The sequence below is a fragment of the Anabas testudineus genome, chromosome 1, assembly GCF_900324465.2.
Source record: "Anabas testudineus chromosome 1, fAnaTes1.2, whole genome shotgun sequence".
In the NCBI taxonomy this organism is placed as follows: Eukaryota; Metazoa; Chordata; class Actinopteri; order Anabantiformes; family Anabantidae; genus Anabas; species Anabas testudineus.
Window position 1 is genome coordinate 10,891,334 of NC_046610.1, and position 13,386 is coordinate 10,904,719.

Consider the following 13,386-nt stretch of genomic DNA (forward strand, 5'->3'; position numbering starts at 1 on the left):
GACTTCTTCAGACTAACTCTTGTGTATCACTGGATACATTTTTTATAAAGTGCTTATAGTTTCGACACTATACATCACAACTTTCTATTACACAGACTGGAACATGTCATTGGGGTTAAGAAACAGCACTCGGCTGGTTTAAATCTTATCTATCAAATAGATTCCAGTATGTGCACTTTAATAATGAGTCTTCCATACACACAAAATTTACTTATAGGGGTTCCACAGAGTTCTGTGATTGGGCCTGTGATTTTCACTCTATATATGTCCTCCTTAGGCAACATTATTGGGAAACAAGACATTTCCATTGCTATGCAGATGATACCCAACTATATTTATCTATGAAACCAGAAGAAAGTAAATAAGCATGCTTAAAAGACATAAAAGCCTGGATGTCCTCTAATGTGCCTCAAGTAACACTGTAAGGACTCTCAGTTATCTTTGACCAGGATATCTTCTTTACAAAATACATAAAAGCTTAGGTTCTCTCCATTGGCTCCCTGTAAAATCCAGACTAGAGTGTAAAACACTTCTCCTCACATATAAAGCACTTCAAAATCAAGCTCCCTCATATCTTAAATACCTTTTAGTTTCATACTTTTCAAGCAGAACACTTCATTTTCAGAGTGCAGGTCTACTTATGGTTCCTAGAGTTTCCAAATGTAGAATAGGAGGCAGAGCCTTTAGCTATCAAGCTCCTCACCTGTGGAACCAGTTCCCAGTTCAGGTTCAGGAGGCTGACACCATCTCTACATTTAAGGGTAGACTTAAAACTTTCCTTTTTCTTAAAACTCATAGTTAGAGATGGCTCAGGTGACTCTGAACTCTTGTAGTTGTGCTTCCTCCTTTCTGTCTCCCTCTCTCTGTACTTTTCTGCAGGTATCCTCGGCCTTAAAGCTGTATACTGGCCCTACCAGCCCAGTGTTTTTGATGCTTGTTGTTGCTTGTTGCCAGCTGTTCTTTTCTTTTCCTATTTCCACTCTCCCCAACCAATCGAGGCAGATGGCCACCCACCCTGAGCATGGTTCTACTGGAGGTTTCTTCCTGTAAAGGGCATTTTTCCTCTCCACTAGTGCTGCTCAAGTGGGATTGTTGAGTTTTCTATATAATTCTGTATACGGTTATATTTTGTAAGGTCTTGAGGCCTTAAACACTGTAAAATGCCTTGAGATGAGTTCTGTGGTTATTTGGCGCTACACAAATAAAACTGTATTAAAATAAAGTACAGAAAAACTTAGAGACAGCTTTAGGTTCAAGTTAAGGTAAGATAAGGCTCTTGTGGGCGTTTATGCAAAATGCTACTGAACGTCTTGGTACTATAATGATTTAGGCTTCTAACATACAAAAATCAATAGCAAAAGACAAATGTTTAACCAACCTTTCATGTGTTACATTTCTTTGAGTACAACCTCAAACTCTATACTTAAGTTGAAGTACTAAGTATGTGCTCTACAATGTACTAAAGTACAAGTACTCCAGTGTATCGTGGATTTGATGCTACTGCTAAAATAAATGTGAAAATGTAGTCCAGATTTTTTTTGTTTTTGGACATAGCTATAATCTATAGAGACTTGGTTTAAAACAGAACAGCAGCTGGTAAAGGTGAAGCTGATTTTATTCATTTTATGTTCTGCCTGGCGGTTAATCCATAATATGTATTATAGCACATCCACATTGTTAGTTGATAATATTAAGAATTCATATGCAAATTGTGGTAGGTAAAAATGAAAACACATTTTCTTAAAGTAAATACTCATTGGCCATACAGAACATGCTGTATGTTTGATCTCCTACAAGTTTTGGAGAGAAAATTAGAAAGGGAAATGTTGACATTTGGAACGAATAAACTGACAGCTGAAGTGTGATGAATTATGGCCCATTTGACACCTTAATGTTCTGAGTACTTGCTCAGAATAAAGTTGAGTGGACTAAATGAATTAATTAAAAACATTTGAAGACAAAAAGAGTCTGGCACTTTAATTGCAATTTCACCTTTCACAAGCCATGGTTCATACATTTTATAGGCATATGCAGTACATCCTAAGAACATGACTTAATTTAATGTATTTTAATCAGTCAATTCTTTCTCAAACCAGACACCATGATGAAAAGATCATATAGCCGACAGCCTGTATTTATCTTTGTGTCACCTTATGTTGAAAACTCTAACTCTTTCACATTTTGCTAGAAAGACTTTTACATGATTTACTACTTTATGTTTGTTCAGTATGATCATTTTTGTGTCTCTTGTGGCTAATTGACTGATATTTTGGATACTAAAACTAAAAATGTGCCAAACAAGTAATTATATTTCTACATAATAGTGGGAATTGTGTGCTGCACAGCATGTGACACAGATTCAAAACATTTCACATGCACCAGCATCATTAGGGAGTACTGTTACAGTTTTTCAGTACTAAATGTGACCATGTGGAAAGAGCTAACTAATATATTTCAGTTTATAGTTTTACAAATATGTTAGTAATACACAGCAATGCACAAACACTGTTTTCATTTGGAGGTTCCTTCATGGTGCACTTCTCTACTCTGACCAGTAAGTGGTGCTTGAGCTCCTAAAAGGGATTGATGCAGATCCTGCAAATCTATTCTCATGTTTCTCTGTTTCCCCCTTTACACATTCACATGTACACAAACTTTCTGGTTACAACCATATTATTTTATTACTACAATAAAATCTAACCTGATAATATTTATATTCACTGTAAGTTCATCTAGCTGAAATGAAAAAAAAAAAAAAAAAAGAAACACTGATAACCCAGTCCCCCATAGTGTATTTGCTCAGACATTTACATGTGATAAAACATGCAGCAGTTGAGCTTTAATGACTGATGAATTCTTTAATTAAATACATCCTTTATTATAGGAGGATGTAACTATAAATTTAGATTTCAGATTCAAAGCACTCATTCAAACACTTAAATTGATCAATTTATATATTCAGCATTTATTATACTAAAATATTCTTCACACAGAAACCATCAGTACAGTAACACCTACAATAGGTACGTGGGAGGTCAGGACTGAAACTTGGTGGATGATATTTAAAGTAATACATAATATAAAGTGCAGGACCAAAGCGATACTAGTTGATGTAAAAACATAAAGTCACTAGTCAGAAAACATCAGAGGCTCGTGGGATCAAAACATCAGATGTTGACTAAAGCTGGGAGCTGATTTCTAGTTCTGAAATCTTGTTTCTATTTTCTCCTCTTTTCTGTCACCACAGAGCAACTTAATGTATCATTACTCACAAGAGTTATGACCCCACTATAACAGAGAGAGAGAGAGAGAGAGAGTAAAAAGACTCCACATCTGTAAACTGTAAAATTGAAAGTTTTTAGCTAAATTAAGCTAAACTCTATTCCTGCATATGTAGCATGGCTTGTCTGTATTTTATGATTTTGTATTTTATGGTTATGATTCAGTACAATGATTACAATACAAAATCATTTTGTTGATATACTCCATCATCATTGTCCTACATTCAAGCAATACGAGGAAATCCAGTACAACACCACCACTAACTACAGCTAAACTCAAGCTGCATCCAGGATCTTTTAGAAACTTCGGTTGAGCGTCTCCCAGTGCCCCGCCACCCCTTATGCCCATTAACAATATTAAAAATACAGAACTTTTGCTTGTCAATGAATGACTGTATTCTATGATTATTTATTTCATTGTTTCCTTCAGCTCCAAATGTCTTGTTTTGTCAGACCCACAGTCTGAAAATCATCTTCTTTTCATCATCTTTTCACTTTACAGTTAAAAATGCCCTTTAGAGGAAGAAACCTCCAGTAGAACCTGGCTCAGGGTGGGCGGCCATCTGCCTGGATTGGTTGGGGAGAGTGGAAATAGGAAAAAGAAAAGAACAGCAGGCAACAAGCAACAACAAGCATCAAAACACTGGAAAATTAGATTCTCTGTGTATCAGATTGGGTTGTTACAACTAGACTTTGACTAAAAGCTAAGGCCATAGGAGTAATGATGGAGCCAGCGGATATGGTAGCTACTTTGATAGTGAAAAGTAATTATATTACCAAAAATGTACTGTGTGCTTTTCAGGCCCCTGGAGGTCTAGAGCTCCGGTTGGTTTTAACCACAGAAAAGCAGCAGCTTTCAAACAAAAGGAACACATAAGTATTCGATACAGTAGTGTTTTACTGAACTTTATTGCAGGTGCTCAGGTTACAGTGAGTAACATTTATTCAAAAGAATAAAAACTCACTTTTTTCCCCAATACATTTAGGGGTTTTGCTGCTATATGATAGCTAGTGGGTAACTTAGTAAATAACAGCTCTCTAATCTAAAAATTAGATTAGAAAAAAAGTTTAAAAGTTAGAAAACTAATTTTCTAACACTGCACAAACTACACACTGATTATGGCAGTTACTTTACAATTTTACAGCAATTTACACCAAACATGTGCAGTACACAAATTCTAATATAGCTGTAAGTACAATAGCTTCTTAACTCTATCTATCAATCAGTCAATCTATCTAACACTTAACATATGTTTTTTTGCATTCTGCAAAAACAAACAAACAAACAAACAACAACAAAAAATAAATAATAACACTCTACACTGTTAAATGACAAGTAACAGGACATGTATGTGCAATTTAATCATATCTGACATGCAAACGGCCAAACGAGCACAGCAGTGTCTCAGAAACAGAGTTTTTGAAGAAAATCTTCACGTTATAAGCACAAAACACACAACACTGCAGAGTGGTCATCAGCTGTGGCGGGACACTGTGTCACCTCTGACCTCACTGAAGATGAAGATGTAGTAGCACAATCCCTATAAAAGACAAACATGTTAAAATGGATTGTGCTGACATGATTGAAACAACCCTTGAATACTTGTACTATTGTGCTTCCTGTGTCAGTTATACTAAAGCATTTGAAGTGGTACTTCTAATTGTAGTGAGGTACTTTGTGAGGTATTCATAACATTACTTGAGTTTGGAGGTTTCTTTACTTTTACCACATGTGCAGTCTTGTAGATATAGCTGACCTCTACTTATAATAAGTTTTAGATCTACTAGAATTAAACCTCCACCCTCACCTCAGTAGTTTCTGTCTTTCTTCTTCTCTTTCTGGTTCGACAAACAGCATGTTGCTCACTACTGCCCCCTGCAGGATGGCGCCGCTCTTATTTCACAGTAACTGTAACTAACTGGTCAATTAAAGTCACAGTAAGATACAACTTTACAAACACATGACAGGGAAGACATACAAGATAAGTTATGCTTATTTGACGCTGGGTTACTACTTTTCAAAAGACACAGCGTTAAATGTCCGCTCACCTGTTTCTCCTCAGTGGATCGACGCCTGTTAAACTTTTCACGTCGCTATTTCTCGACGTAATTGTGACGTATTTAAATGGCGCCCTACGCTACAAGTACCGAGTTGCAACTTTTGCACAGGTTTAAATGTTTTTGTTGAGCTGCGAAGAAAAGATTTTTCACCCAGATGGTTAGAAAATGTTCTATATATTCCAACCACGTCGGCTGAGTAGCAGTAAGTATTTTAAGAAATATTGTACGCTTTTAAAACTTTACCTGTGAACTAACATTACAAGTAACCTATTGTTAGCTTTGTGACCCACTGTTAGCCCCGTTTAGGACTGTATGCTCAAGGCTGACTGATCTGCTACACACGAGCAAAATAGACGGAAAACAAATCACTACCTCACCAGTAAAATATTAATAATAAATTATTAATAATAAAGTAAACCACGGTGTTAGAAAACAACAGCTTTAAACTTTGTGTGGGTCCTCCAGATGTGTTTTCAAATGCGGGGGCAGTAGTGAGCAAGGTGAGGGTCGAGGTCTACTTATAGAAGATATAAAACTTATCTTCAACTATATCTACAAGACTGCACACGTGGTAAAAGTAAAGAAACCTCAAACTCTTAAAGTTAGGAATACCTTACAAAGTACCTCACTACCATTAGAAGTACCACATACTACTACCACTGAAGATTTTCTTCTCAAAAACTTTGATATGATGTCAGATATGACTAAATAGTAGATAAATACCTTGTTACTTGTCATTTAACAATGTAGAGTGTTGCATTTTGCAGAATTCAAAGCATATATTAAGTGTCAGATTGATTCATAGACAATACTGTGCGTGTTATAATGGATATTGTGATGTACTGTATGTGTACACTAATAAAATCCTATGCATCGTCTCATTGGCCTTCAGTGTTTTTGATATCACAGTCTTAAATACTGCTGTAATCATTGGGCAACAGAAAGGCTCTGCAGGACTCAGTTTGAAATATATATGTTTACCTACCATATACTTTAGAATATAAACCCAAAAGCTTTTACTTTTTTATTCCATTAGACCACTTTACTAATTATTTCAGGTAAATTTCTAACTCTTACTCAGTTGATAATTATTTGGGTATTTGATTTCTATTTTTTTTCTAATTTTGCACACATTTCAGGTAATAAAAAATGTCTAACTTTTATTTTTTTTTATTTAGCTGCTTTTAGTATACTGAATTGCACTAACTATTCTGTATTTGTGTTGTATTTTAGTATTTGCACCTATCCTGTAGTTGCGATCACAGTGGTCACTGCTCTTAAAAACATTTTTCACAGAAAATTTCAGTAGGATTTGCTTTGAGCTAAAGTATGCAGCAACTTTTAGTGAGCCAACACAACACTTACACAGCACTGTACATCCTACATTGTTCCATCTCACATCACCAAAAGAGAACGCACACTGTGAATTACAAGACTATCTTGTCCCCTTTCAATCCAGACCTACCACTTGCATCCCATGCAGTGGGATGACTGATGCTAAATAGTAAACGGTGTGACATGTGGATGGTATTTGACAATCCCCCCTCTTTTACGTGAAAGGGGGACTGATTCACAGAGCAAAGCTGCAGCTGACAGGACCACATTGTCTTAACAGCTGCAATGGGATGTGTTGTCCGCCTGTCTGTCCTCCTGTGTGAGCTGAGCTGTCTGTCATCTTTACACACCCACAGCCTCAGCAGGAGCAGGTACAGTATTGTCTCCTCAGTGAGGGGATAGGAGAAGTGCATTTCTTATGATTCATGCTTTTGCCTCTACTGAAGCACTCTCTCTCTCCCCCTCTCTTTCTCTCCTCCCTCCTATCCCTGCCTCTCCTGGTCGTCCTCTGCAGGCCTGCTGCTGCTGCTGCTGCTGCTCTCTGCTGCAGAGAGGGGCTTCGTGACGTCAGCGGAGGCTGGAGCGGTTCCTTGGTTGGAGCGGAAAAAAAAAATGGAGAGAAGATTGCGAGGTGAGTGCACAACACACAACACATCTCTTTCTCTCTCTTTTTTTTTTTTTTTTTTGAACCCCCCCTCTTCCACATCACATCTGTGTCGCCGTGTGTGCGTGTGTTGTGTAGCCTGCGTTTTTAATGATCTCTTCATTGACGCCGCTGCTCCTGTGCAACGATTCGTACGCAACGTCGGGAGTCCGAGTCCAGCGATGAGCCAGCGCTGCTGCGAAGGAAGCGAAATCTGGGTGCATGTCAGCCTGTCAGCCTGTCGCGTCTTCCTCGGAGAGGGCGCATATGCTGCCATCAGCATCGGTTCCAGCTTCAGGCCCCTATTTGTGCATTTTATTGGTTTTGGTGTTGCTCATTGCTGTAAGATGACATTTTTTTTTTTTTGTGATGATGCCACTCGTCCACACCCACATGATGTGCTGCTTGTGACTGATCCATGTGCAGTGCAGATATGAGGATCTTTTATTTTTTTTGGGGGGGGGGCTTTCCAGTGTGTCAGTGTTCACATCACGTTAATCTGCTTGTTAGTCGAAAGCTTGAACCGGGTTTTCCACTTTGATCAGCCTGTTTGGCCTGAGCATGGTAGTCTACCAGCTGATGGAAATATGAAGATGTGCTGTAGTGCAAGTTGGGTGTCCTTCAATTAGGGCACACATGGTTGTTTTAATGCACACATGCATGAGGATGCCATGTAAAACTGTATCATCAAGTGCATTCATTTGTCATCTCCTTGCAGTGAAGTTCACAACCTGAAGTCTTGCATACAGAGCAGGTTTTCAGTGTTTCCTCTGAGCACGCTTAGATTTAATAGTTAAGTGTCCAAGTAATTCACGACTCTGTAAAATTCACACTCGAGTAATAATATTGCCTTAGGACTCCTCAAACTCTCCCTGTGTGCCTCAGCGATAGTGGCAGCACACTGCTTGAACAGCCAGGGCAGCTGGAGTTGGGGAAACTGTCATGTGACTAAAGTGCATGAGAAGTCTGACCGATGCTGCTGTGTTTGTAAAATCAGATGTGACAAAAGTTGGAGCAGTCGCGATGAACTAAGGAGGGATGGCTACAAGATTGAAAGGAAAACTGTTTGTCTGCAGATATCAAGTCTGTGGAAGAGTTTTCTATATGCAGTGCAGCACTGTACAACATACAGACACATGGTGCCAGGCTGCTTCATTCGCTGATCCAATCCAGATTTTTTATTCATAGCAGTTTCCAACCGTCCTGTAAATGTCACTGCAGACAGATGGTCACGTGTCAGAGAAGAATTCATTCTGATGCAGAATAGTTTACGGTCCCTAGCACTGAGTGTGTATGGTTATGTTACTTTAAGCACAGTTACCGTACGCGTGTTTTCATTCATGAGCATGTGTGCAAGGATCTTAGAAAGGCAATAGTGAATCCATATTCATTACCCATGACATCAGAGCAAAGAGAAATCCTCTCACTCCTAGAAGACATGATTGTGTGTTTACAATATTGTATTTGTGCTGTTTTGAGATTGTTTTGTGTTCACATGTACATGGGCAGTGTGTGTCTGTCTGTATGTACTGACTGATTTACACGTCTCTGAATCAGGCAGGGATACAATTAGTGTCCGATCTGTCATGATGTTGTCAGTAAGTTCATGTGTACAAGCAAGCAGGTCCTAATATTATTATTATTGGTATATTTATGGGTTGGCAGTTATTCTGTATTTTGTACTGTCAGGAAATGAAAGTGCAAAGGACCAACGCCAACAATGCATCTTCCTGACTGCTCTCTCTGATTGTGGCTCTAAACCTTAATCCCAGTTGCTCAAGATGAAAATAAATCTTCAAAAACGGGTCATGAATATAAAGAGTCATGGTTAAAAGGCGCAGCTGTTTCTTTAAACACAAGGACACTGTAGGTTTTAGCAAAGGTTATACAAATAAAACTACACATGTGCATTTGTTGGGGACTGTTGTTATTTCATCATGCAGTTTCATGCTGTAAGTACTTGATCTGACAGTTTTTCCCTTTAGCTAATCATTTAATTTCAGCTGATTCTTCTTCTTATTAAGTCTGTTATAACAATGCATCTATGCACAGTTGGCTCAGGCATCTACAAGTCATTCACGTTATTGTTGCTTTTGCATATAAAGTTGTTCATCCAACCATCACACCGAGCACAAGGTGCAGGCTTACAGTATGATCCAGCTTGTGACATTAGATCAATAAAACTTTTCTGACAGCTTGTGTCTGCCAACGGCTGTAGTAGAAAGACACTGACTCTGATGTGTGAATTGCCCTCATGAAATATGTCCTTATTCTTCTTCATTGTTTTAAGGGTTTTCAGGCCAGATAATCAAAATGCCTCATGATTGACATCTAATCAAATTTTATTAAATGCTCCCATCCTTGTTGAGCACCACATGTCAGCCCTGTGCAAACAGGAAATATTTCATCATAACTGATTTCATTGCTCCTCTACCAGCAACTCAAACACCTTATCACCATAGGCTCCAGGTTAATGAAGACAGTTGAAATGTAGCCACAAATCATAAAAGCAATTTTCTGCATCATTTTCCATAAATGTCCTCTCTAGAAGCCTCATCTCCAGTCTTGTTTATGCTCACACAGATGCCTTAATGTACATACGTGAAAAGTTTGCTTGTCTTTCTTTTTTTACGTCTTACCCAGATATGGTTGGAGAAGAAACTGTAATTTCCTTTAATAGAAATTACAAATGTGGAAGTAGCTACGTACAGTATCAATATGATCATTGGAAGCTCAGATTAATGTCACTAAATAACCACACAATATGACTTTATTAATGGATCCGTTGATATTTTTACATTCCTTTATGACCTAGCCAGTATTAGTTTGTGGTCTGGGGAGTGTGCCTCTCCATCAGATCGCATCTGTGAAAGTAATTCTTTATACTGCTTCTGAACTGATAAATCTATCTCCAGTATTTCAGGGTAATAGCTTTACGTTGTAGATCTACTTCCTTTTGGTGCTGAACATGTAATGTAGAGTGGGTTTTTAGAGCTGTTTCACTATGAGAAGATTTGGCAGAGAGCTGTAAAGCTCAGCAAACCTAAAAGCAGCTGCAAATTCAGGTGATAATTCTCAGGTAGCAGGGTGGAGCCTGGGTAATATTGTCACATGAGATGAAAAGGTTTCTGTCTCTCTAATAACCATAGTGTGCTGAATCTTTTTAGCCATAAGTTGTCAGGTATGCCCTTTGCTGTCAGGTGAGGAGCCCCAGGCTGTGAGATTATCGTGCCATGGGAGTCCCATGCCTTACTCAGGGCTAACACACTTTGACATGCTCATGTAGGAGTCCAGAAGGCATTAGGAGCTTTCACTAAACCTTTTGTCGTCCAGTTTATTAAAGGGGTTTATATGCTATAGCCCTGTCCTGGGAACATGTCAGGGCTCAGCAGGTTGATGTTGTATAATGTGAATAATTTTGTCACAATATGTTTATTTCTTTGGATGATAAGGTTTATTCTGGGATTGGCTGTGAAAATCTTAACGTGGGAGTGGGAGGAGCACATTTTCCACACAGGAAATACCCACAGTGATAACAGCTCCATTGTTGTAGTGTGGGATGAGCTCGTGTCACACCTCTCATGCATACTTGGCACCTCCAGTATTATGTACAGTAGCATACTGCTACAGTCACTGCCAGTTTGAGTTTATTGCCACAGCATCTCTTTGTGAAGCTTTGCAGAGCACTGGCGTGATGGCTGTGATGCACCTTGAGTCACTGTCCTTCTCACATCTTCAAGCAAAACAAATCTCTATCAGAGAGTTACAGGAATAAATCTCACCTGACTGTGAGCTTCAGTGCACATCAGGTGAACCAAAACTGTGTGAAGCCGTGTGGTATTTTGCATTTAAACTCACTTTTGTTATTTGCGAGTGGATTCAGACCAATTTGATAATTTGGTTTTGACTCTTTATAAATTATTATTATTTTTTTTTATAATGGTACGTCAACAGGGTAGCCTGAGGTGCAGCGGATGTTTTATGCAGAGTGAGGAGTTCTTGCTTATGACTCCTGCTTAGGCTACAGTATTTACATGTTATTAGTTTAACTCTTCTCAACTAATGTGAGCTGATGTTAAAACCTTGATGTTTTTTAAGTAAGCACTGCTTACATAAGGAATTGACCATTTACTGTACAAAAAGTACTGTACTTGTTGAAGGAGCCTGCAAAGGATTGTGCTGCACAGCCAGAAGTCAGCATTGAATTTTTGTCCACTAGATTGTCCAGATGACACTTTGACAGGACCTACCTGATTTCCTGCTACCTGCTGACTTTGTTGGTCATCTGTTTTTCCTGCTGGGTTTACCTCTTCCTGTCATTGTTTGTGGTCCCGTCCAGCCTGCCATTGATACAGCATTTGTATCAACTAAAGTCTGTAGACTACCTGTACTTTCCACTTTTTCAGCAAGGGTGGTGTCAGAAAAAAAAAAAAAAATAGTGACCTTGGGTAGAATCAAAGAGGGGATCACCCACTGGGATGGTTGAGCTTGCAGTGAGTGTGGGAATAAAATATTAATATACTGTATCTAGCAGCGTCTATCTGCCAAACCTGAGGTTTGAGTCTGATCTTACTGGTTTTAGCTGCTGTCTTCTACTTTCTAACATGTAAAATACAGGTACAACCATGATGTTTACCCACAGAGCAGCAATAGAGCGTCCCGATTTACCTATTTTATCATTTACTTATTGGAATGACTGGACTGTTTCAAAAGTCCAGTCATTACTATCAGTATTGGTGATGAGATGTCATTCGACTGCAGAGCTGCATTCACTCTGTGTGAAAGACGCTGTGCATTTCACAATGCCATAGCTTTTATTTTTTATTTTATTTATTTTTTTATTAAAGCAAGCAGATCACAACAGCCCCCTCTCTCACGGTTGCCCTGATCAAGATGTCAGCATAAAGATTCAGACAGTTCAATCCAACATGAAAGAGATAAACACATAGAATACTATAACCAGTCAACAATGTGTAAAGGCTTTAATTAAAGGAGTCTAATGTTATTTCAAAGCATTGGCTTTCTCTTGTTTGTTTTATTGATTTTTACAACAAGGGAATCCACCTGTAGATCTGCCCCTGTGTGTGATATATACTGTATATTGACTTATATCTACGTGGCAGCGCAGTTTCCACTTGGACGTTTTTCATAGTTGTGTTTAAGCACTTATTATGATCCTTGATCAAATTTTGTCATTTAGCGGCTTCTAGTTGTTCTGTTGAGGGAGCATCAGTCTTTTACCCCAAAACCTCCTGTTAGTGTTGAAGTGACAAAGACCTGTAGTGGCTGCAAAGTTATGAAAAGAGAAAAGCAATAAGTCAGGAGATTTTTCACCCACATCACCAAGTCACATAATAGTTGGTTTTGACTGCAATACTGAATGTGTTGCTCACTGGACTGCAGTGCTCATACGATGCTGTCTGCTGACTTTTATGGCCTGTGGTTCAAGTTTTCAACTGTGGTGTGGGATTTCACGAGAATGTCTTCTTTATGGAACCACTGTTTGTCTTGTGTAAAAAAATGTCCTGTAAGATCGACGTTGAGGAAAAACCTCAATATGACACCAAAATGTGGGGAAGGGAGGTGGATTAATGGTTCAACAAAACATAGCACTATATCTTTGTTGTTGAACAATGGGCAGTTCAATCCATCCACTTCTGCAGCTTTCTCGTGCCCACGCCTCTGTTCCTCCTGCCTGTCTACGTTTATCATCACTTTTCTATATCTTTGTAACTCGGTCTATTTGAGAACATTCACCTGTGACCTGCTCCAGACCTTATGCTCCGAAACCTTCTTCTCTTCTTGTGAAAGAAAGAGGATGATTTGGCAACCTCTACAGACTTCAGGTTGCAGCTCTGATACATAAATAGTTAAAGAGTTTTTAGTCATGATACTGCCTGATTCACTTATGACCATGTTGTAAAGAACCATGGTCAAATTAAAGCCCTTGCTCTGTATCGTCTAGGTCTGCAGTGTACAGTATATGCCTTGATTGGACTGACTTTAATGCCTCATTTGACCGTCAGAAAGCTTGTATGAGACTGACAGACAATGAAAATGAGACTG

The 13,386-nt window shown here is 38.7% G+C and overlaps 1 protein-coding gene across 1 annotated transcript in view; it reads left to right on the forward strand.

Moving 5' to 3' along the window:
- Positions 1-5,445: 5,445 nt before the first annotated feature.
- fbxo41 (F-box protein 41) overlaps positions 5,446-13,386 on the forward strand; it is a 40,044-nt gene continuing 32,103 nt past the window's right edge. The window contains exons 1-3 of the mRNA XM_026360838.2: positions 5,446-5,544; positions 6,903-7,048; positions 7,192-7,308. The gene's annotated coding sequence lies outside the window, so the exon portion shown is untranslated. The remainder of the gene's footprint in view (positions 5,545-6,902; positions 7,049-7,191; positions 7,309-13,386) is intronic.